We start from the raw sequence: 23,242 nt of genomic DNA, 5'->3' as shown, positions 1-23,242 counted from the left end.
CTCCTCTTGTCTCTCGATCCTACCGAGAGACAAGATGGCGGCCGCTAAGCAGCTGAGGAACATTTTGCAACCCACTGTGGTTTTAAATTTTCGTAATTTTTTAAAGGGGCACGGATACTCACCTGAGAAAGACTGTAGCACTACATTTACCAATATGCCACGGGGGTGGCCACGCCCAACCGGGCGGGGTTTGATGTATTGAAGTGGTGCTCAAAACAATCCTCGTGCCTGCATTCATGAAAGCCAGATAGCCCATGAGGCAATGCCTGGGGGCATGAAACGCGTCGGGCGGAGCTGAGCAAGAATACTGGCGGAAGCACCTGGCTGTTTGTCCCACTGCATCTTTTAAATAAATGAAAGGCAATACTTTTCTCCGTGTCTGGGCCCCCTCATTGCAGGCAAACTGTTGTTTTGGAGATATATATAATAATATATATATATATATATATATATATATATATATATATATATATATATATATATCTATATATCTATATAGATAGATAGATAGATAGATAGATAGATAGATAGATAGATAGATAGATAGATAGATAGATAGATAGATAGATAGATAGATAGATAGATAGATAGATAGATAGATAGATAGATAGATAGATAGATAGATAGATATATAGATATATATATGGCCAGATGAAGGTAGACAAATTGCAATCTTAAACGCAGAAATTCCTAGAATATCCACGTTTGCGATCACAAATAACCCATGTGAAATGTAAAGCTAGAAAAAACTAAACGCTAAATAAAGAATCGCTAAAAATAAAGGAAAACAGTTAGCGATTCTTTATTTGGCGAATATGCCACATCGACTCACTATTTTGCGAGTTGCTCAATAAGGAATTAAAATATGAAGTCTCAAACCAATGTACATAAAATTGCAAATACCAATTTTTTGAAAAAACGCTAATTTGGAGTCGCAAATTAACACTGACTCAAAGCAGGTGGTAACCAGGTGCACTGCATATAAACAGCCCCAGAATGCATCTGCGTGAACACAATGGCGGCCCTCTATGTCATTGAAAGGCGGATGCAAGCTGCAGCACTCAGGATCTGGAGATGACAGGAACGCTTATACAGATTGCGCATCGCACTATTTCAACTCACAGAGGCAGAAATCCATTAGAGGTACAGGCTTCACCCCACCACCATCCTTAACCTGATACGTGACCTGCACCCAATCCTGGAGCACCAGACACCAAGGGTGCACGCAATACCACCACTCCCACCCTCCTCATACTCTATAATACTAGCACTATGACCAGACGGCGCAGCGGCCTGGCGCAGCGGGCGCGCCGGACGCGCGTCGAAGCCGTGCCTAAGCCAAGCCCGTCTGCGCCCGTCCGCGACCGGACACGGCCCAGGGCCATGACCCCTGGCCTTCCATTGTGTTACTCCTCAACGCAACTTAGACAGCTGAACCCTGGCCTGGCTAGTCAACATTGTATTTCCTTACCTCCCCCCACCGCTGTGGGCACTGCCCCCGCCCCATGTACTGGGTGTCAATATCAACTGTCGTCTCCTCTCTTATCTGATTTATTTGTTTCAGATCCCCCCTCTAATATATGCCTTCAGGATATGACCACCACTCCTTTTCTGAGTTGCCGAGCAGCACTCATCAATACTCGCTCCCTCCCATGCCACAGTCTGGATATTAGTGAGTTTATTATTGCTCACGATCTCGACTTTCTTTTTGTCACCGAAACTTGGGGAGATGCGGGCTCGGGACCAGACTTCTGTCAAGCTACCCCTGACGGCTACAGTGTTGCGAGACATGACAGACAAACAGGAAGGGGGGGAGGACTCGCTATTATTTATAAAAATCTGTTTCGTACCACGCTTGAGCCTATTCCATCCACTAAATGTGAAGCGGCAACATTTGCTATTAACATTAACTGCAAACAAAACTTCAAAGGTATCCTGCTATACCGACCTCCCGGGTCTCGGAGTTGCTTTCTTGAGTCCCTCTCGGAGCTAAACGACTACACCATAGGCTCGACCGATTATACGATACTGGGAGATTTCAACTTCCCGCTGGAAGAGCAGGGAAACCATGATACCATGCAACTTACTGCTGATTTCCTAACCCTAGGACTCCAACAACTGGTAAAGGGAATCACCCATCAGGCGGGACACACATTGGATGGTGTATTTACCAATAATTCCCTCATCTCTATATTAGATATTCTACCTCTTACGTGGACTGACCACAGAGCCATTATTTTTGGCATTCACACTCGCCCAGTCAATCCTTCCTCTTCCAGGCCACCCAGCAGGGTAGGAATTCGTGCCTGGAGGAATGCTGACATCCCCAAGATGGCAGATATTCTGACACTATCTTCCCTCACCAGAGGATTCAACTCTGTCCCCACAGCTTCCGATTTCCATGACTGGATTAGGAATGCTGCTGATCAGGTAGCCCCGGAACAATCTATTCGACCCAACAGAGCATCTCCGTCGGCGCTATGGTATACAGAAGAGCTCAGACTTCACCGACAACACTGTAGGAACTTAGAAAGACACTGGAGGAAATCTTATTGCCCCATAGCTAAGCAATCCTACAAAGATGCTTTAACTATATATAAAAAGGCTATTACTGCTCGAAAAATGGTTTTTTTCTCAACTCAAATAGAGAATGCTAAGAACTCGGCCAGAGAATTGTTCTCAGTGGTCACCTCTCTATCTACCCCTCTTTCTGGCCTTGGAGTTGAACCTTCCCAGCTCTTCTGCAATGCCCTGTCCACTTTCTTTATCACTAAAGTGGCAGATATTTATGCATCTTTTGGTGGGGATGCAGGGATTAGACCTACTGTTAGCAGCAAGGAAATATCTCACATGGACCATGACCCCTTCCTGTCATTTAGCTCTACCACACAAGATCAAATTTGCAGACTCATTTCCATCACCAAGTCTGGATCCCCTCTGGACCCCTGTCCTCCCTCAGTGATGGCTAATTTAAGTAAGGTAATATCTTACCCGCTTATGGAAATCTGCAACACTGCCTTTCAAACTGGCGGTTATCCCGCTCCATGGAAAAAGGCTGTTATTAAGCCTCTCCTAAAGAAGCCCTGCCTGGACCCTACTGCATCGGTTAGTTACAGACCAATTGCCTGTCTCCCCTTTCCTGCCCAAATTTGCGAAGCTCTGATGAACAAACAACTCTCAGAGTTCGTCGACACCCACCAACTTTTGGACGAAACGCAGTTTGGTTTCAGGAAAGGACACGGAACGGAGACCGCTTTAATAAAAGCCTCCGATGAAATTAGAGCCATTATGGACCAGGGAGGTGCGGCCATTTTGATTCTACTGCATCTGTCTGCAGCATTTGACACGGTCGACCATGCTATCTTGGTCGACCGTGTCACAGCTCTGGGGATAAACGGTTCGGCCAGAGATCTTATCTCATCTTTCCTGGCCGACCGCACCCAGACAGTTAAGTTGGGTAACTTCTATTCTCCCATCTCTGCAATACCTTGTGGAGTACCACAGGGCTCCTCGCTAAGTCCCACGTTATTTAACATCTACGTAGCGGACTTAGCGAGGGTAATAAAGGCCCATGGGGTCAGATTAACATCTTACGCAGATGACACCCAACTGGTGCTGGAGATCCATAAGGATGGCACAGCGGTGGCAGCTAATTTCCAGGAGGCTATGCTTGATGTTAGTTCGTGGATGTCTTCCAATTGCCTGAGGCTTAACTCGGACAAAACCGAGGTTATGACCTTTGGTAATCTCTCCCCAGAATGGTCCTCCACATGGTGGCCTAACCAGCTGGGCCCTCCACCTGCCCCAGTTGAAAAAGTGAGGAATCTTGGAGTCATCTTTGACAGCAAGCTGACATTCAACCTTCATGTCAACAAGGTTGTCTCCTCTGCTTTCTTTATTTTAAAGAAAATCAAGAAACTGCTGCCTTACCTCCCCATCTCAGCAGGGAAGACCCTAGTTACCACCTTGGTATTCTCTAAAACGGATTATGGAAATGCCCTTTTTCTTAATTCTCAGAAATCTGTCTTGTCTAAACTACAGTCAGTGCAGAACGCGGCTGCTAGAATTCTCTTACACATTCCTCGCCGCCAGCCCACCACTCTCGCCATTCGCCAGCTTCATTGGCTCAGAGTGGAGAGCCGAATTAAATTTAAGGCCCTCTGCATTGCCTATAAAGCAGTACACGGCATCGGACCCAAGCTTCTGACTGAGGCCTTTCAGCGGTACATTCCCATAAGGTCACTGAGATCTGCCAACACCTGCCTCCTACCAGTACCGCGCACAAGGACGGTAACTTGGGGAGACAGACGTTTCCTGGTTGCCACACCAAAACTCTGGAACTTCCTGCCATTAAGTATCAAAAATGCCCCCAACCTGATGAGTTTTCGGAGGCTCTTAAAGACATGGCTGTTTAACCAGTGAATCTTGTTGCTGCGGTCCCGCTAGCCCACACCTGCGCCGAGACACCTCCGGGTATTTGTTTGCGCAATAAAAATCTTATAAATAAATAAAATAAACATGTACAGGTACTTTGTTGCCTGCACCTACTTGCATCAGGTAGTTACCAGGGGGTCATAGCTGTGGCTGGTTGTGTCTCACAGATTTGCCTGTCACACTTCTTCAACACATTCCTGGATGCCATGATGCAAAGAATGCACCACTACATCCGGTTCCCCAGCACACAGATGGAACTGCATAAGACAAAGAAGGATGTTTATCAGAAGGCACATATTTCAATCTGAACCCCCCTCTGCTATTGAGTACATATATCAGAACCGCAAATCAACACATTCAATCAACGTGCAGGTCATTTGTGATGCGTCTCACATCATCACCGATATTGTCGCACAATTTCCAGGGAGCATGCATGAATCCTACATCTTCGGGAACAGTGGGATCTATAGACGTCTTGCTGGGGGTGAATTTGGAGAAGGATACCTGCTAGGTAAAACAATGTGACACACCCTGATGTATACGTTGAATGTAGCTGTTGCTGACTGTGAATGATGTTTCTTCCTTTACCACTTAGGTGACAGCGCATATGTGGTGTGGTAATTTATCCTGACTCCATACATCAACCCATCAACCGCAAGTGATAGGAGATTCAATGTGGCGCATAAATCAACGTGGAATGTGGTGGAACGTCCATTTGGACTCCTTAAAAGCAGGTTCCGCTGCCTCCACACAAGTGAAGGTGGACGGCAGTACCGCCCTCTGATCTCCTGCAAGATAATAGCAACATGTGACATGCTACATAACCTGACCACACAGAAGGGAACACCTGTGGAACTCACTGAAATAGAGGAGGATGATGAGGAATGTTGACAGCCACTGCACCGTGCAGGTGTCGCAGCAGCACCAGATGGGAGACACAGACGACTGAGATCACACGCAACTATTTCTGAGTAATTAATGAGACAAAGCGAGTAATTGCAAATGTTTAACAGTGTTTTATTGACCTTACGTCAGGAAATAGGAATTTACACAACAGCACCATATTGGCCCCTCAGTGCATCAACAACCCCAGCATGGCATTGATACACTGCATGCTCATTGTTATCCCTTATAATTTGGTTACATGGGTTGCCTCACCCATCTTCCAATGTCAGCTGAAGCATGGCTTCATTTCCTGCGCCCACGCACAGCACTGCTTCGCTCACCCTGCACACTGCCCTCGCTGGACTGTGCCTTGCACTGAGCCTCCTTGACTCTGCTATTGGTGGAATGATGCTGCTGCGGCTTGTTACCTCCTCACTTTCACCACCATCCCCAGACCCTGTGGCAGCGATGTGTGTTGTCTGGAGCTCTTCCAACGTAGTGGTGACAGTTACCCACCCCCTAGCCACATCACGGCTGCAGTGGGCCATCTCCAACTGCATGGCCACTGAGCGTCTGCTGAGGACAGAGGTGGCATTGCATAGCCAATTCACTGCTTTATATACCCCTCCAGCTGCTGTTTCTCCCTGCGCCTTGCTGCCCGTTCCATGCCCATTTTGCCACACAACAGCCTTACAGCATCAGCCATGTCCTGCATGCCCTCTGCAACAGTGGTATTTAGAGCATTTATGCCCTCCTTCATGTCCCTCATATGTCTGTTCATGTACACCACCTGGCGTTGCATTGACCGCATTGTTTTACCTTGCAGCCGCTGCACCTTCAACATGTTTCCCTCCAGACCTGCAAATATACTGGTATCTTCTCTCTGTGCATCTGGACTGTGTGCTCTTGGTCTGCATCATTGGGCACTTGGGTGGCAGCGCTCCATGGGTGACTTTGTCCCTGGAGTCTGGCCTGCCTCTTCCTGCATTGTCTGTGGGGCTCTCGTGCTCTCCTCCTCTGAACCCTCCATCTCCTGAAGGCTACCCACTGTATACCTCCTGCGTCCTGGTGGTGGAGGTGGTGGTGGTGTGACATCTGCAGGTGTCAGGGCCTCATCATCCTGAGTGTTGTGTTCCCTAGGTGCCTCTTCTGTCTCCCTCTCAGCAGTCTGGGGCGCAGGTTTGCCTGTGGATACAGAATGTCAATATCCTGACTTGCCTGGTGGCACATGTGTTCTATTAAATTACATGTTTACCATTGAAACTGACAGTCCCCAGCGTGCTTATTTACTGATGTGGGTCACATGCAATTGGGTTCATTGGAATAACTGGTATGCTATGTGTTAATTAGGACTACATCTCCAAAGATGCATTACTGGTTTATAGAAAATCTTGAACTGGAGTGGGATTCATGCTTGCTTATTGGGTATTGGGGAGGGGGCACAGTATGTTGTGCTTGCTTCTTACCTTGTCTGTTGTTTCCTCTGGCTAAGCTGTACGCATCTCCGATGCCAACGATGCTCTCTGGCTGGAGGGTGGACTCCACCATTTCCTCCAGGGGTGTTGTTACTGGTGCAGTGGATGTTCTGCCACCTGTCTGATTGGCTTGCTTGAGCCTGTCAGCCACCCTCTCCTTGGCACGTTTGCGGAGGTCATACCAACGCTTCTTGAGTTAGTCAATGGACTGCTGGGTAACACCAACTGCATACATTTTTGCCTGTATAACGCGCCATATCTTTCGTTTCTCCGATTCTGGACCATGCAATTAGTTCTTGCCAAACAACTGGTTGTGGTCCTTTACCACCTCCTCAATTAGGACCTCCAACTCCTTCTCAGAGAATTTGTGTTTCCTCTTCCTCTCTGCCTGCTTGTTTCTCTTCTACAGTATGTCCATGCTTGTTTTTGGTGTCTGCTTGGGGATTACTTTGAAGCTCCTGGGTCTGTGCTCCTGCTCCCTGCCTCCCCCACAGCTTCAGGCACAGTGAAACAGCATGTGTCAGGCCACTTCCTGGTTGTGAGGTCATCAGGCTGCACCTGATTAACGGATTTGCTAGTTTGCTATTTTTTTAATTGCTATTTCGCTAATAGCAATTTGGTAATGCAGATTCTGTATTTTGTTTGCAAATATTACCGAATGGCCAACTTTTAGCGATTTATCTACATCGGATTTTGCGAGCTCTTAATAGCGATTCGGTAAAAATCCCTATTAGCAAAACTGAACTACAGCAATTTGGTTTTTACATACATATGGCCCCCAGTTCTTTACTGTGACATATAATTGAGTGTAAATGGAACATGTTATAAGGAAATGCAGATCTAGATACCTTGTCAACCTTCTGCATAGTTTGTAAAATATCAGTCGAGCAATGCATTGAAAATTAATGTGCTTTACATGGAATGTAGCTTGAAAACTAAGGATGAATTGCTCAGAAAAAAATGTAAAAAATAATGTGCGGTTTAGTCACAACATAAAAAGTAAAACATGATGATGGACTATGGTTATGGACTCTTAATAAAGGACAAGCTAGACGACAGGGCTCTATGGTCCAGTAGAAAGCAATCGGCGAAACACGCAGACTGTTCCTATGTTTGTTGCACTGGTTATTAAGTAATAAAGTTAATAAACATTGACCCCCGCAGTGTTGTCTGTGATTCTTGTAACGCTGGAATAATGGAGTCGCGAAAAAAACACACACACACACACACATATATATATATATGTATATGTATATATATGTGTACATACATATATATACATATACATATATATATATATAATACCTACTGGCGGTCTCCAGTAGGTAGTTATAGTTAGGACCTTGTTTCTATTCTAAAAGCGTTTTTTCTTTAGCCAATATCTTTGGCGCCGTTTGACGAATCTTCAGGAAATTTTCAAAACTAATGGGGCGCTCCGGTCAGCTCCTGTCTTGAAAGTGTTGGGGTGATTCATCAAGCCGGGGCCGAGAAAAAAGGGGGTCCCAAAACGTGTTTTCTCCATGTTAATTTCCATAGGAAGCTTGTGTTGCAGCTACAGCCCGAACTGCGGAATGTAAATACACCAAATTCGGCAAAAAGCTAGTCTTGGTCCAGAGTGCACTCTTTGCCTACAATGGTGTAAATACGTTCAGTAGTTTTTTAAATATTAAAGGGAAAATAAATGTATATATCTGGGCGGAGCCTAATCACACATCTCATCGTGAGATCTGATTGGCTGTCAGCACTTCATCCAAGAAGTGTTGGCAACTATCTTGGGACCAATATACATGATAGCACCCCATTAAAATGCATTGTAGTGAATGGAAGGTTTTGAGGTTCACCAAAAGGAGAACGTATAAAGGGTTATAACAGGATTTAGTTACATTATAAATCATTTGTTGATGGTGCCATACTTTTTTTAGGAATTGTGGAGCGTTCCAAGGTGATTTTACCCTGTGAAAAAGCCTTCTGCTGGGATATCATGAATCATGTTTGAGAGAAAACTATTTTCTCTTGCTTTTCCCATAGATGTTTAGAAGGTGCTCCAGATGATACAAAGAGAGCATATTTTCTGTAAATTCACATTATCTTTGTCAGTCATGTGAGAATGAAGTCTGACATTCTCAGTAAAACATGTACATCCAAAAAGGGCAGATTCTGTTAGTTGATTCCTTTGTGTTCTACAGCAGCTTCCCAGAGTGTTCTAAAGAACAAATAGAGCGCTAACCGTCCTACTTATGACCAAAGTATGGCACACCTGAAGCCATCTTGATTGGAATAAACTGGTAACACTTTAAACATTTAATTAAAAAACGAACAAAATGAGGGGGTTAATTTTGCCATAGAAATTATGATTGGTGCTGCAGAAATAAAAAATAGGGCACATTTTGAGTGACTCCGCAAATCCTCTTCTATTTCATTAAAAAATTTTGACATGCAGACTGAAACATGCACATTCAATATCAGCAGCAGACTTCCAGTTAACTCCCTGGTGAGCAGTAGCTTTACTACAGTGATATAATGAACAACTAGAGTGCTAGCATTCTGAATTTATGGCAAATGTGTGCCACATCTGAATGCCTTCTTGATGGAATCAAAGTAAAAAAGTTAAAGCATTTCCTACAGAGGAGACTGCAGTAAATGGGGAAATTAGGAAACTTCATAACAAATAAGTTCCCCAAAATGGCCAACAGAGAAAAAATAGCCCAAATGTAGCACAAATATCACCCAGATGTAGCCCACGTAGAGCCCAATGACAGAAGTGTGCAAAACACTTTTTATTTTTTGTCTTTTTGCAGTTTTTTATAGTGCAGACTGGTCAGGTATTGGAGCATTGTATCTTACTTGGACCTCTTATTGCGTATTTTGCACTAAGTACTTGCGACTGATCTTGCGAAACATTGACCTTTACTATTCTGGCTTTGTAACACCTGTTTTTACCTACTGGTTTTAATTAATTCTCATTGTATTGAAATAGGATTTACTGTTTTTATGTACACTTTTATGATCTATGTTTCTAAATCTGATCGAATAAATTTATTGAATTGAATTGAAGTCTCCCAAGATGGCCACCAGAGAAAAAGGAGCCCACATGTAGCAGAAATATCACCCAGATGTATAGGCCAATGACAGAAGTGGAGAAAACACTTTTTGCAGTTTTATATAGTGCAGACTGGCCAGGTATTTGAGTGCTTTACATGAACATTGGGTACATCACGCAAGGACAAATTCATTTTATTTGTAGGCATGGAGAGATTAAGTGATTTGACCAGAATCACAGAATGTCGAGCTGAAGCAGAAACCCAAACCTGGTTCCCCAGATGCAAAGTCTGCAGCTCTGGAAGAAACACCACTAAGTGCAACATTTAATCAAGTGGCCAACTGGATAAAAAAAAACATAAAGATAACAAATAATTTAAAAAGTGCCTTGTCGCTATTTAAGAACTCAGAAAATATGTCCTCATTTTAGTTTTTTAGAGCACTAGCCATAATTTTGATGCAAATAAGACCCTCTCATTTCTATAATTTCTATAGGAAATGCTTTAGGTATTACAGTATTGATTACATCAAGATGACGTCAGGCGTGCCACACTTTTGTAATAAATATAGAATGTTAGCAATCTAGTTGTTCATTTCGATACTGTTGAGAGGCAGAGGTTAGGGGCACTGACTCGGAAAATTGAAGGCAGGTAGGAGTGTGCAGAGGCAACAGTTTGACCACACTGTGCAGGCAGGAAAGGCAGTGGCAGCACAACAGACTATGAAGGACAGTGGGAAGGTGTAGGGGCAATAAAGCAATGCAGGAGAGGCTGTGGCAATATAATAGACCATTGTGGGCAGAAGGAAGAGGTACTGGTAGTACAACCATTCATGCCAACAGATCCGATTCAGCCAGGGAACGCCCAATGTTTTTAAGCCGAAATGGGCTTTAATTTATCTGTCTCCTTTCTACAATTTCCTCATTTTCAATGTAAGTCAATGAGGAAAATCAATTTCCCAGTTTTCTTTCAAAATCTCCCTCTTACCAAGTTCAAAATGTTAGCAAGTATGGTACATTGGATCATGGAAGGCAGGATGAATTGGGGTAGGGACATGGACTCAGATAACGGACGACAGGAGGGACATGGACAGGTGCAACAAACTGACCTTACAGGGCAGGCATCAGGGTTTGCAGCAGCACAAAACACCACACTGGGCATGCGGGACGACAGTGCAGCACAACAATCCATGGAAAGCAATAGGGAGGGGACAGGACCATGCACATGGACAACAAAGAACAGAGGGGAAAGTGGCAATGCAGCAAGTTGACCATAAAGGACAGGAGAGAAAGCTGTAGCATAACTGACCAGAATTGGCAGGAGGGAGGGATCAGGAGCATTACAATGGAACAGATAAGCCAGAGGGAGGGAATAGAGGTCTGCACATGGAAAACAGAGGGCACTGGACAAGGGGGCAGGGCAGGAGCAGCAATCTGACCATGGAGGTCATTCAGGATGGGCACTAGAAGCATAACACACCATGGAGGGCAACAGTGAGACTATAATGGCATATGCACAGACCATGGGGGAAGGTGGGCGGGGTTCAGGGGCAGCTAGCTGACAACACAGGGAAGGTGGGAGGGGCCGTGGCAGCAGAGAAGATCATGCATGGCAAGCAGGAGGGTTAATGGCAAAACAATGGCCATGATGGGCAAGAAGGAGGTGGTAGGGGCAGGCACAAAAGATCATGGAGGATAGAAGGGAGGGGTAGGAGCTGAACACAGACAAGAGAGTTCAGGGGAAGGGGGCTCAAAACAGACCACATGGGACAGGCAGGAAGAGCAGTTGCAGCACAACAGATCAGGGAGGGCAGTAGATAGGAGGGGCAGGTCCATGGAACATGGTGGGCAAAAAGGATGGAGCAGGGGCATGCACACAGACATCAGAGGGCGGGGAAGGAGAGTAGGGGCAGCAAGCTAAGCACAGTAGCTAAGCAGGAGGTCAATGATGTGGCATATAATTGGGCAATGGAGGGCAGGAGGAGTGGACTGGGACATCATGCTAAATGGTTGGCAGTGGCATCTCATCAAACCATAGATGGCAGGAGGGAGGAGGGAGGAAGCTAGTGCATGGATTCAGACAACAGTGGATAGGGAGAAAAAGGATGAGGCAGCAAGCTAACTGTTCAGAGAAGGTGGCAAGGCCAGTGGCAGAACAACGGGCACACAGGGCTGTAATGAGGGATCAGGGGCATGGACTTTGATAATGGATGGCAAGGAGGAGGGGAGGCAGGATTAGCAAGCTTGGGTGGGGCTTAGCTAACTATAACGGCTGAATTTCTCTAGTTTTGTATGAGTGAAATGTCAGAATAACTAGAACATCCCTGAAACATGTGTTTTTTCAGTGAATATCTAAGGTTTTTTAAATGCTAATTTCTAACTATAATGTTCCTAAAACCTGTGGTTTTTTCCAGTGAATTTATAGACATAGATATATTTATCTATCTATATATCTCTATATATCTCTCTCTATCACTTTTCAAAGCCCATGAGGAAGTTGGCTACGAAACGCGTCGGTGGTGAGAGTCCGGTGCTTGTAAGTAACTCTCACCGCGCATGCCCATACCATTAAAAGGCTGTTGGGAGAAAGCCTCTTTGTCTCGAGTGCCGCTTAATGTTGGACATTCCCGAGGAGCGAAATATATATATATATATATATATATATATATATATATATATATATATATATATATATATATATATATATATATATATATATATATATATGTGTGTATATATATATATATATTACCTACTGGCGGTCGCCAGTAGGTATATATAGTTAGGATTTTTTCTCTATGGGTTTTTTGAAAATTCTATGTCTAATAACTTTGGCGTTTGTGGACGGAATTGGCTGAAACTTTCAGGAAAATGGCACATTTTGTTTCTGAGCAGCCCCTGAAAATTTTGGGGGGGTTCGTCAAGGGGGGGCCGAGAAAAAAGGGGGGTCCCAAAACGCGTTTTTCCCATGTTAATTTCCATAGGGCGGTTGGCCTCACTTTTAGCCCGAACGGCTGAATGGATTTGCACGAAACTTGGCAAAATTGTAGGGACTGGTAGCCCGATGTGCCTTTTGTAGGTCTCAATATATGTGCTCCAGTGGATTTTGAGAAATTAACGTTTAAAAAAAGATATATATCTGTAACAGCGGACCGGTTAGCGCTCTGGTTCGCGGACTTTTCGCGCAACGGAGCTTTGTGAAGCGAAGCTGATTGGTTCTCCGGCGTCTGTCAACATTCCAAACAGTCCGTAGCGGCCGCCATCTTGTCTCTCGGTAGGATCGAGAGACAAGAGGAGGCCAAAGCGAAGGGGCAAATGACCATAAGGGGGCATAGTACATTGTCGCTCACCCCCTAGGTTTGATGTGGAGGTTTTAAAAGGGCCCCGCGGGGCAAAAAAAAATAAAAATAATAATAATCGAACAGCTGAATGGATTTGCACGAAACTTGGCAAAATTGTAGGGACTGGTAGCCCGATGTGCCTTTGCTAGATCTCAATATATGTGCTCCAGTGGATTTTGAGAAATTAACGTTCAAAAAAAGGTATATATCTGTAACAGCGCACCGCTTCGCGTACTTTTCGCGTTACGGAGCTTTGCGAAGCGAAGCTGATTGGCTCTCCGGTGTCTGTAAACATTCCAAACAGTCCGTAGCGGCCGCCATCTTGTCTCTCGGTAGGATCGAACAGCTGAATGGATTTGCACGAAACTTGGAAAAATTGTAGGGACTGGTAGCCCGATGTGCCTTTGCTAGGTCTCAATATATGTGCTTCGGTGCATTTTGAGAAATTAACGTTCAGAAACAAGATATATATCTGTAACAGCGCTCCGCTTCACGGAGATAAAATTATATGTGTATTACCTAGCTGTTGCTTTTGTTGATTATTTTTTATTTTTTTTTATTTTTTAAGGATTGTTTATTGTGTTTCATAATTTATTAAACTTTCTAACGCGGCGCGTCATATGACGCATTACGCGACAACGCAGGTCCAGAATATAGTCAAAATGTCTCCACCAACCAGCGGACGGCACACAACCCCTTTCAGCAGGCTAAATAGTTCTGTTAAATGACAACAGAAGGGACAGGCAACAAGAACCATCAGTCAAAGAGGGGAGGGCAAGTTCTTCTCTACCGGGTCACGTTGGAGCGCTACCGGAACTGATCGAATTGGTAGTCTACAGTGTTTCTGGATGTTTCAGACTGAAGCTGGCGTTAGCATGAGAGCACCACCATTTCGTAGCTCCGTCGTGGCCATTCCACGAGCAATCATGCTAGGCGCTCCCCACCAGAAGCCTGCGGGAGTCGGGGGCCCCCAAGACTTTTGTAGAATCTTCAAGGATGAGGGGACGCTTTCGAGAATGGAGCCCAAGCTCTAGCAGACAAGCGTCCGAGTTCCAAGGTGTCGCAGGCCCATTTAGTGGACCACGCCCAAATCTGAAGAGATGGCCGCCATTTTGAGAGTCCTGTGGCAGCCGCCTATCGCTGCACCGCAAGAGCGGGAGCAACTCAAGTACATGGTGAGCGAGACGCTGTAGTCGAAAGAGCGGGCGGTAAACAGCTGAATAGCGGAAGAGGCACAGTGTAGCAAAAGCGGGCTGAATGGCAAATGAAACGGAAAAGGGGTGCCCCACTACAGCGTGTCTTTAGGTGAAACGGATTGTGGGACAAGGTGAAGAATGGAAGAGTCACCAAAAGGAAAAAAGTTCCGCTTGACCCCGGGAGCCGGCCACCTATGTCGGGGGCGATCTCAGGCCACACCAGGGCAACACGACTTGGGGAGGGGGCCGGAGCCAAGCGCCCCCTCCGAGTCCGCGACATGACACCGTCCCTCGGGGGCCTCCGTCAAGCGGTTCAGGGTGGCACCGCATCACAACAGCCCCCACTTACTTTAAGAATAGTGAAGATGAAGCAATTGCAAATAGGCTTCAGACAATGTTACAAGCACTCCTCAAAACTTTGAACTTTCAGAGTGCATGAGTTGGGACAGCGAGGGGTGATTTGGTTTCTCGGATTTGGTTTCTCGGACTGTTTTTCTGGTCTCTCACCACTGGCATACTTTAACGTTTTCTTGTTTCTAGGACATTAATAGGTTTTATCATTACGTTATGTTATCGTTTCTTTGTTTGTTGTTTAATAAAAGTTCATGTTCATCAGTGGCCTACTGATTTTCGTTTTCCTATTTTTTTCTTTCCAGGTTGTTTCATGGTAAAGTTTCTGTTAACAGGATACAGTGATCACTTCGTTATTATTGCATATGTCCTTTTCACTAGGGGTGCTCTCTGGTCGGGCCAGATGACGTATCTCTAGTAAATGGTCCGGGTGAAAAAGGTGCATCAATCAGTGGGGAGTAGATAGGCATGACAGATTACAACGGGGGAGAAAGGTCCGCATTACGTACCCTTTCACTACTTGCAAAGATTTTCCTACGTTTATTTGCAAACAGGGAATACCTCCAAAAAAAACTAATTCCCAAACAGTCAATGTTCGGACAATCAATCAATCAATGAGGAATGAAATAGGTACGACGTGTTAAAGGCTTGCGTTACCTACCCTTCACTATCTGCAAAGGGAGAGAGAATATTCCTATTCTTCCTCGTTTGCAGGTAGAGAAGATCCTTAAGAGAATTAACTTCGAACAATTCAATGCTCGATTGAAAAAATCAACAAGGGGTACTGTGAACACAAATGAACGCCGCTTATGTACATACGCATTGCTATTTTCAACAGGTTGTTCCTAATGTTTCTATTTTAGCGAGGTCAAAAAGAGATCCCATTAGTGGCCTACTGATTTTGCTCGATTCCTTTTGTTTTTTTACACGATTTTTCGCTATCTGCAAAGACTAAACAGAGTATTGCGACTCTGTGCTTGTTTGTAAATAGAGAATGAACCAAAGAGAACAATCAATCAAATGGAGAGAGAAGCAGGCACGACGTATTACAAAGGGGGCAAAGGGCTGCGTTAACTACCCTTCACTATCTGCAAAGAGAGAGTACTCCTAATAGAAATGAGGGGTGGGGGGCAGCATTCAAAGCAGATCAGTGTGCATAAACACGAAAATGTTTTTACTTACCACGTACTTGACATTCGACAGCTTATGATATTTGCTATTAAAAAACCATTGAAATTCACTGAAAAAACCATAGGTTATAGACCATATATAGTTAGGAATTAGCATTTACAAAACCTTGAAAATTCACTGAAAAAACCATAGGTTATAGACCATATATAGTTAGGAATTAGCATTTAAAAAACCTTATTTTACTCACACAAAACCATTGAAATTCCATATATAGTTAGTTGCACTAACTATATATCGCGCACCCGCAATCCACTGCTGATCATGTCACATATTACATCATTCATGACATGGTCAGTGACATCACTGATGACATCACTGATGACATCTCAAATGACATCACTGATGACATCTCATTTGACATCATTCTTGTGCTAATACGATAAACCTCTTCAGACTCTAATATAACCTTAGATACACTCAGTGTAAACAGACACTCACACACTGCCACTTATCCATGGAGTTACTCACACACCCAGTCAGTCATGCAAAGAAACAATCTCACCTCCATTTCTTCAACTATACAGTTAAACACACCTTACTTATTGAAACATATACTAACACATATTTACTCTCTTATACAATCCCTGATACAAGTTCACAATGATCGATACAACCACTCACTCATTCAGTGGCTCTCATGCACAGTTATTTATATATGCCAACTCTCACATGTACTGTGTTTTACATATGTACTTACTATGACATGTAGCATTGAGATATCCATTCACTCATCAATACACTCATGCACACAGTCAACTGCCCATGTAGCTGTTTCCACATGCACTCTTGAACTCATACACCTAGTGAATAAACTGCTCACACATCTATGCATAGAGTCACACACCTTCCAGCCACCCCCACACAAACTCAATCTCCCATAGAAATACTTGGGCAACCAATTAATAACACATATAGCCTCTCGTATAGCTAATGATCAACACATGCAGCAGTTTACAGAACAACAGACATAATGATGCACAAATTAAGACAGTTTAGTCACTAACCCATGCATTCAGTGAGACACATTTAATCACTCACTCATACAGACAGTCATGCACCTACTAAATCCTTCATCCAGACACTTATACATCCACTCAAGACATATTTTAACTTTACAGAAAAGTACAGTCACTGGATGTTGTCATCAGTGATGTCATCAGTGATGTCATTTGAGATGTCATCAGTGATGTCATCAGTGATGTCACTGACCATGTCATGAATGATGTAATATGTGACATGATCAGCAGTGGATTGCGGGTGCGCGATATATAGTTAGTGCAACTAACTATATATGGAATTTCAATGGTTTTGTGTGAGTAAAATAAGGTTTTTTAAATGCTAATTCCTAACTATATATGGTCTATAACCTATGGTTTTTTCAGTGAATTTTCAAGGTTTTGTAAATGCTAATTCCTAACTATATATGGTCTATAACCTATGGTTTTTTCAGTGAATATATATATATATATATATGTATATATATATATATATATATATATATATATATATATATATATATATATATATATATATATATATATATATTAACAACAGGTCACTCTCCAATCTCTCCAACTTCCTTTTGGCAAAAAGAGAGACACGATCACTGTAAGCTATGGCTTGATGATAGTTTAATTCCTCAAAATATGATGCCTTTCGGACTGCAATAGTCCTTGCTCACATACAGGGAAATGCAATTCACCATGTTTTAAGTATGCTTTGCTCAACACCATGTGATAACTAAACATAGTAAAAATACTAACAGCTCTTTCAGTAGTTCACACTTCATAGTCTGTTTTCCAAACTGAACATTTCAAAGAATTGCGCTAAAATACTCTTTGCATGACAATACTAATAAATTACTTAGGGCCCGATGTAGGTAATCCGAGATTACCGATTCTTAAATACCGAATCATACCGATTCGGTATTTAAGAACTGGCAATCAGGATTTAGGTAATTTTACCGATTTAATTACAGAATCGGTAGAATTCGGTAATTACCGAATCGGTATTTACCGATTCGGTAATTGCCATTCATTCCTATGGGCCTGTAGGCCCATAGGAATGAATGTCAATTACCGAATCGGTAAATACCGATTCGGTAATTGGGGGAAACATAGAAGGGTGGCAGGGTGTCCCTTTGACACCCTGTTGCACCCCTCAATTGTGCATGGGTGCACATGTTGCAAACATACATACCCGTAGGGCATGTATGTCTGCAACATGGCACTGTTTAAAAAGTAAAAAAAATGCTTTTTAAAGGGTTTTCATTATGTACCATCAACTTCTAGTTGGTGGTAAATAACAAATTCTTAGACCCCTGTAGCACTGATTGCAGTGCTACCTACATGTCAAAATACAGAATCGGTAATTTTACAGATTCTGTATTTTACAGAATCGGTAAAATTACCGATTCTGTATTTTAACATGCCCCTACATCTCCATCTTAAAATATCGGTCGGTAGCGGCCGAAATCGGCCATTACCGACCGGTATTTGCCTTCCTACATCGGGCCCATAATGTTTTATAAAAATGCATAAAAATTAGAAATTTGCATAGTTATATAAATATTATTGCACACATGAAAATTAAGAAGAGAGCAAAACCTTGTAAAAGCCTTCCGCTAAAACCATAGTTAAAATAGTGCCCTATCACTCTGATAAAAGACCGATAGGATGCCCTCAAGAATAATACATGGACACTATCCTAAAAAGTGCCTAATATCAATTGTAGACATGTCATGTGCAAATACCGCATTGTATTCAGTAAACCATCAATGTGTGCAAAGTTTGAATCAGAAATTAGGACCATAGTTGAAATATCGTTCTACCATAGTTACTTGATGTTCCCATTTGTGTCTCCATAATGTGTGTTATTGCACATTCAATTTGAGTTACAAGAGAAAATATATATCTGCATGAATGCAAGACCTCAATTATTCCTCTTCACATAATAGTGATAAATGAAGAAGAATGCTGCATCTGAACATACAAGTAAAATAGAAATGTGCAAATACTGCGAGCAATAAAGTGTGTGTGCTGAAAAGTAAGTGCTTATACACCTAATACTAAACCTACTAAAATGCCAGTGCTATTTTTTTGATATAGATGTACTATATCTCTGTGGTGGAAGAAGTGACAAAATATAAAACCTGGTTTGGGAGGCGTAAGATTGTTAAAATTCTATGTATAATGCATCAAAACGCTGAAGTACAGAGAGTGAGATAACCTATGGTAGGACATGATGTTAAACAGAAATGAACATCATTCAGATAGGGTGCACACGATCAGTAATATACAATAATAAGCAACATTAGTCCCTATTAGGTTGCTCTACAGAAAGTAATGCAAATCCTCGGTGTTAACTTACCGTTGGGAGCCTTACTATCTAGTTCAACAATTGTTCTAGATTCCAATTGGTGTAGCATATATATATATATATATATATTATATAGTGGGTAACATGTCAGAGGAGCGGGAACGCGAGGAAGCGTTCGAAGAGCTTTTCAAAAATTTGCCGAAAGTAGGTATAGAAGGCAAATCTCAGCAACAGATTACGAAAGATGGTAACGATAACCCAGATGTAAAGACATTGCTCAAACTATTGGAAAAGAACAGCAGAGGCGAGCTCACCAAATGGTGGGAAATCCGATCGTTAGAAAAATACAATGAAGTGGGGCGGGTCCCACGAGGATTACGCATCATGCTGGTGCCGTGTTTTGAAAATCCCAACCCGCTACTGTTGAAATATTGGGCTGAGTACAACCTGGAAGCATCAATGCGTTTGGTCATGTTATTGGTGGAATATGCCAAAATCGATCGTCAAGTCGATTTGGATGAAGTGGCACGAATTACTGCCGAACTAACAAAAGACATATACAATAAAGATAGAGCATACATTGACAAAACGATAGGCGAAATGAAAGAGCGCCTGAAAAAACAGAAAGGTGTAATCAAAACACGCAAGGCTTTTAAGTTTGCCCATGATGAACAGGATTATTTGCAGGGGCGAATATACACTTTTGCCCGCAAGTATGATCACCTCATGAATAAACGCACAACAAATACGGCTACAACAGCATCCAAGGCCCAACAACAAACAGAGGCAGGTGGTGTGGACACAGAAATGTCTATTTCTGATGCATGCTTAGTTCCCAGCGAGGATGATTCAGATGAAGGCACCTCAGGTGCAAAACGAGGGGATATGGGCCAATTAACCTTGGGAGAAGAAATGGAGTTTGTAAGAATGCAACGGAAATCAACTCTCCGCCCGAGAATTCACAATGCCAAACAAGGAACAGGAGGAACCAGCGACGGAAACAACGGCGCCAGCGGGCAACCTGCAAAAGGCAAGCAGCAGAGGAAGTTCTGGCGCAAAAAGAAGTAACTGACATAGAGGAAAACACAATTATCAACCTCACTGATGTGGAACTTAGCAAAGCAGAAAAACAGCTACTTGCACTGGGTTTGTCATACTGCCCAGAAAGCAACTTTAACTATGTAAATACCCGGATAGATATTTTTAAATTCATCCGTAAAATCAAACTGCAAAAGTACTACACGGTGAAAACAGGGTTGGAACTAAAAAAGAAAATAAGTGACACAACTATGCCAAAACGATCTGGTTTACAATCAAAAGATGTCAATTTGTTGCGTAATTTACAAAACCTTGAAAATGAAGATGACAATGAACACAGTACCCAAGAGGTTGTAGGAGAGGATGAAATTAACATCAACCAACCAGCAGGAAGTCCTTTTAAGCCCGCATCCACCTTTAATCCAAGCATGCCCAGAGATGCAATTGATGTGTTTTCAGACCGGGTAATCGATGAAATTAAAACTCTTCAGCACCGAACCATGAAATCACGTCTCAAACCAAACGTAAAAGCACGCCCGTACGCTCTGTTAATGAAAAAACTTAAGAACAATAAAAACATCATAATTAACAAATCAGATAAAGGGGGGAATGTCGTTTTGTGGGGGAAGAAAGAATACATAGAAGAGGCGTCCAGACAATTGGGGGACACAATGTGTTACTCCAAGATTGATGCAAACACAGCTAGAAAAATCAATGAATCCTATCGCGCAGAACTACACAAATGGAAACGGGAAGGGCTTCTGAGCAGAGATGAACTCAGATTCTTACAAAAGGATTCCCCTGTGATGCCCAACATGTACCTAATTCCCAAGGTGCACAAGCAACAAACACCAGTACCTGGCCGACCGATAGTGTCCGCTATCAACAGCATGTTTGAAAATACATCGAGATATATCGATTTCTTTCTGCAGGACTTTGTTGTTGCATTACCAGCATATGTGAAGGATACGACTGATTTCCTGTACCAATTGAGCCAATGTAAGTGGTCAGATGATTTGTTATTGATCACTATGGACATAGCTACATTATATACGAGCATTTCTCATGAGGTTGGTCTCAGAGCAATGAAGTTTTACCTTGACAAGCGTCCGATTGAATTACATGCTCATAGCAAAATGCTATTAAAAATGACTGAAAGATGCTTAAGGAATAACATTTTCATGTTTAATAATGAGGTCTACAAACAAGAACGAGGTGTCGCCATGGGGTCGTGTTTTTCCCCCAGCTACGCGGGGCTCCACGTGGGCTGGTGGGAGGAACACGTCCTCATGGTTGAACACAAGGAATTTTGGAACAACAATGTACAAAAATACTGGAGGTATATAGATGACATATGTATTATCTGGAAAGGGACAAAAGAAACAGCTACTAGGTTTGTCCAGGCGATCAATGCTAATGACTTGAATCTTATGTTTACAGCTGATATCAGTCAATCTGAAGTGAGCTTTCTTGATGTCAAGATAGAGATTAATGACAACAACATATCCACGAGCCTGTATAGAAAAGAGACAGCAGGCAACTCTATCCTGCATGCCACGAATTTCCACCCTCAGCACACCATTAGAAGCATCCCTTATGGAGAGTTTTTAAGAATACATAGAACATGCAGTAGTGCTGAGAGTAGAGACAGATGCCAAATGGAAGCCAAAATCAGACTGATCAAACGCGGATTCAAACCCACATTGTTAGATACAGCGCTAAAGAAAGCAAATGCAATGTTTAGGGAAGATCTGCTTGATCCAAACAGGCATGTCAAGACACCAACAGAGCAAGACAAAACTGTCAGGCTCATCACCAGCTATAGCCGCCAAGCGAAGCAGATAACTAAAATTGTGAAGCAACAGTGGCCTATTATCCTGACAGATCAGGTTTTGAGAGACATTATGCCAAAAATCCCCACTGTTACCTTCAGGAGAGCTTACACCATGAGAAATGACTTAGTTAGTAACAACCCTGAGACCAGCAAAGCTAAAGATTGTCTCTGTCCCCGCAAGGGGTTTTTCCGCTGTAGCTCGTGTAGAGCATGCAAATTTGGTGTGAACACCAGAAGTTACATAACCCCTTTTGAGGTCAACCCCATATGTATTAAAGGCCACTATACATGCCGCACAGAATTAGCAGTGTACGTACTCACATGTAGCTGCAAGTTACAATATGTGGGTAGCACGAAGTTGCCAGTACATCAGCGCATCCTGCAGCACCTACGTGCTATAGTCCATGCCGACCAAAGCAATCCAGTAGCTCGGCATTTTCAAGCTGTTCATAACAAGAACTTGGCAGATTTGACATATTTTGTCATAGACGCTGTAATCCCCAATAAGAGGGGAGGGGACTTTGAGAAAAAACTGCGTCAGCTTGAATCACGCTACATAGTGTTACTTAACAGCAAAAGTCCGGGAGGGCTTAACATGGGGGAGGACCTCAGCAATTTCTTATGATATGCTTATAAAGCGGGGTAACGAATTCAATTTCAATTTTCTGAATTTGAATTTAAAGTTTATCTCCTGTTCCAGATATACATTATATATGAGCCGTGTAAAGCACTAAGATTTGAGTATCGAAACCATCTGAATGTTTCTGTATCTGTATTAAACTATGAGTTGGCCTAATATAGAAATCCTACTTTTAGTTGTAGATACAAAAAGAGAGGAGGTTAGCACTTTAGCACATTTTGCACTTACCACATCTTTTTCTTGTCTTTTGTTACTAATTAAGTAAGAGCACTATTATTATTATTTATTCACTTCCTAAGCACCCGAGCAACTTAATCATATTTATAGTGAACAGGCTATGTAGAGAATATAGGACTAACTAGCGAGTGAATGAGGCAAAACTGTTTTTCTAGGTGTGTTGTACAGTGGTCTAATGCATTTGTATGCATAGGGGGCTTTAGACATCCGGTTTTATGATCAAAAGAGAATCATAGAAATGTTTAATATATAACTGATAACTAGC

Source organism: Lissotriton helveticus, chromosome 3_1 (assembly GCF_964261635.1).
Source record: "Lissotriton helveticus chromosome 3_1, aLisHel1.1, whole genome shotgun sequence".
Classification (NCBI taxonomy): domain Eukaryota; kingdom Metazoa; phylum Chordata; class Amphibia; order Caudata; family Salamandridae; genus Lissotriton; species Lissotriton helveticus.
This window is presented reverse-complemented; position numbering follows the sequence as displayed.